Raw genomic sequence first — 3,750 nt, 5'->3', positions numbered from 1 at the left:
AAGTTCGGGCTGACCAGACCTTCCACCGAGGTGTGCGGCGGCCGATAGGCGGGTCCCCAAGAGAGATACGTCGAGCAATCGGCAGAGCGCGCGGTTTCGAGAAATCCTTCGTCGACTTTTTTTAAACATAGTACATCTCGACTAGACGAAAAACTCACTAGTTTTTCAATAGTCTCTGGCAAGGTGAGAACCGTAGGGAGGAGCTTGAGTTGTTCCGCCTCCCGCATGAGCTTTCAACCCTTGACAACGCTTCGGCGTCTTGCACACCTCGGGCGCGCGCGCGCAGTCAAAGAACGACGGAAGCCGCGGGGCGCGTACTGGGGGAAATGGTTCGAAAGACACGCCCGGCCGTTCTCATTTTGTGACGTGATTTTAATGAGCATATTAAACTAACCAACTAGTGAAAAAAGCAAAATAAATATTTAAAAGTGAAGCATCTGCCTTGACTCGGTTCGCCCTGAGTGGTGCTATGCAGAGACGCAATGTCATTTCGTCTAGGTGTCGTTTCTGTGGATATGGTTTTATCGACTGTGCCGAATTATTGTTAGTTGCATCAATGCATCTTAGAAAGACATAGAGTCCACGAACTTCAAAACGCTGTTTTCTCGTTGAAAGACTCAAGAGAAGGAGGTCGGATACTTAAAACCTTAATAAGTGCTGAAATGGTAACCGGCCTAATGATTACGTTCAAAATGTAGGCTCTAAAAGTCTCTGAAGCAGTGGACGAGTCTGTGATTCAGGTGTTGAGTGCTTCGTGGTGTTTATGTTTATATTCATCTCAAATGCCTATTCTTGGATGTCTGTAGTACGTTCAAATACCACAGGGACACCATTTCCTCGCAAATACAAAAAAACACCTCGCGTGCTTTTTTTTTTTTTTTTTTTTTTTGCGGCAGCCAATTCGGAGCACGGTGGAAAGCCGTAATAATCCTTCGAAACATTGTTCAATAGATAGCTAAGCCGTGCAGAATTTTGTTTCATTTTAGACGACTGCATTTTTTTTAAATCAAAAGCCGTAGCTTTTCAATTGAAAAGCTACAACAATTTATATTGGAAGCGACAGAAAGTATGGTGCATTTTTCTTAAAAGTGGGCCAGTATTCAAAAGAAAGTCAACAGAAAAGCTAGAGAAAGTCAGATGAAAAGCTGTTGACATTTTACATCCTCTGTTGACTTTAATCAACAGCCTATCAATAGAAGAGCACCGCAGGATTTTGTAAGGGGATATTAATGCTTGAGATCGGGGTCATGACTGCGGCCGCGGGCCGTCTCAGAGTTGAGAAAAGGCCACATAATAGGGTACTACCTGTCCAATCAAGTACTACAGGTTTCATTTGAGCTAGATGGTACATAATTGAATAGGGTCAGCAGCACAATTACTAATTAGGAAAACCGTAAGAGGTGTGTATGTCTTTTCCTCTCACGGTTTTTTTCTAATTTATAATTGTTCAGGTGACCTGGTTCAATTATGGCCAATCAAACTTCATTTTCCGGTTGGTTTAACACATCAAGTGCACCACAGGGGCATGACATGGTTACCTTTTGGGAGATTTGAGTATATCAAATATTTTTTATCTTGAATCTAGTGTACTACTTAAAAGGCGACGAAGATAGAGCAAGTGAAAACGTGTACATATTTTTATCAAAGAACTGCCTACATTTGCCGGATTAGGTAGAGTCTGGCTTGCGTTAACAATGTTTTTATTTGCATATGATTCTTAATCTACAAGTCATACGTCAAAACATCATAAAGACACTACAACTTATTTTGAACTCCGCACCTCCTTGTTTTTTTTATTTCTTCGCGCTTCGACTTTGGGCACGGCTGCTTAGGCAAGCACCACACCACGAGAGGTGTTCTAGATTAAAGTAAAATATGAGCGTGAGTAACATACTTACCTAACACTCAGCACATCCTTTCGGGCTACTATTAATCTCCCTCACGCATAGTAGTGGGAGTTCGTTGACGGCGTGATGCACGCAGCGCGCTTACGCCTTCCTCTTTTACAGATCATTGCCAAGGCATGGGCCGAAGAACCTACGTATCATCCAGGGACATCGGAAACGTGCAGATTTGAAGAAGGCTGTGGGTCTACATCTGCGCATCCATTACCGACGGTTTTCCTGCCTTATGCCTGGCTCCTCTGGCAACAACGGAGCGGCACATCGTACGATTACCGCCTACAAAAGGACGCACCAGTCACTCTTTCTACGGGGTACGGTGCCGGAACGACGCACGCAACACGCTTACGCCTTCTTCTGCTTTGGGTTAGTCCTCTGTACTACCAAGTTTGTTGCTCGCGGAAACGTTAGCCGGCATCGCTCCCCGTTGTCTTTGAAGATCTGTTTTTGTTGCCGGAAAGCTCTGTCGAATTCATATGCGGCGTTTATGGAATTGAAGATCATAATCTCTGTAGCTGTTGAACTAAACCCTGGACCTCTCACGAAAAGACAAATTTAGAAATTGTTTAAAGCCGTTGATATACTACCCAAATTGGACAAGGGTCAAAAAACGCTTGTAAATCAAGTGGCTGAAATAAACAATAACCAGATTTTACTCGACAAGAAGATAGAAGCCATAAACGAGAAGTTCAAGACAGTGAAAGCAGAAATCACCTTGCTAAACAGCTTTGAAGACGGAATGCAAGAAGTCGGCGCAGTCTCGAGTAGACTATCCCCCCAGCTTGCCGCGGTCTGCTCCAAACAAAATAACCTGGAAAATAGATCCAGAAGAAAAAATCTGCTTTTCTATGGTATCACCGCGAACCTAAGGAAACATGGTCACAATCAGAATCAGAATGACTTGAGTTTCACAGAGATACACTCGGGGTGACCGTGGCACAAAGTGACACTGAACGTGCGCATAGGCTGGGCCGCTCTAACCCAAAAAATATCAAGACCTATATTCGTAAACTTCCAATGTTCTAAGTTCAAACAACGTGTTCTGTCCCGAGGTTTCAAGTATAAAAAATAGTGAATTCTCAAACGGCGAAGGTTTTTCAGGTAAAATTAGATGTGAATGTAGGCAGCTGCTCGATCTTGCTAAATCACAGCAAAAGTTGTTTAAGTTGCGTTTTCACAAACTTAACATCGATAGAAAGCATTTCTACTGCGATAATCCTCAGGGATGTGTAAAAGAAATGAATGCGTAGCAACTACTGCGGAAAATTGGGCGCAAACCAAAAACCGTATGTGAGCTTACTGTCATGATTGTTAATTGCCGCAGTGTGAAAAATAAAGTGTTAGACTTGGCTGACGCCATTGCTCTCACTAAGTCTAGTATTGCTATTGGTACGGAGTCATGACTGGAAGATTCCTGAAGTGTGCCCCTCGGACTATGTTGCATTCCCCCGAGATAGAAACAATTATGGTGGTGGCGTCTTTGGTTTTGCTCATTAGAGCTTGAAAATTGTTTAATGAACGTTTGTGGTCTGAATTGTAAATCAGTATGGTGTATGATTTTACTAGAAGATGGCGAATGTATTACTGCTGGCTTCTTTTATAGGCCTCCTGGTTCAAATGAAGCTGCAATGTTCTCTTATTTTTATATATTGTCATCCGTCGATTATGGCGACCTTGTGATCGGTGGTGATTTGAACTTTCCTCATGTGGAGTGGGCGGACGGTCAACCCATGACGCTGAATACTTCTTCCGCGTACAGGAACCTTCTCAATTTCGTTCCGAGTTTTGAGCTCTACCAGAATGTGTCATTCCCGACAGGGCTAGGTAAAACGAGGGACAGCACGTTGGA

General features: G+C 43.4%; 1 pseudogene; it reads left to right on the top strand.

Moving 5' to 3' along the window:
• Window positions 1-1,973: 1,973 nt before the first annotated feature.
• LOC115314409 lies at window positions 1,974-3,151 on the top strand (annotated as a pseudogene).
• The last annotated feature ends 599 nt before the right edge of the window (window positions 3,152-3,750 follow it).

This window comes from Ixodes scapularis, unplaced genomic scaffold (assembly GCF_016920785.2).
Source record: "Ixodes scapularis isolate PalLabHiFi unplaced genomic scaffold, ASM1692078v2 PGA_scaffold5__190_contigs__length_132052651, whole genome shotgun sequence".
In the NCBI taxonomy this organism is placed as follows: domain Eukaryota; kingdom Metazoa; phylum Arthropoda; class Arachnida; order Ixodida; family Ixodidae; genus Ixodes; species Ixodes scapularis.
This window is presented reverse-complemented; position numbering and strand designations above follow the sequence as displayed.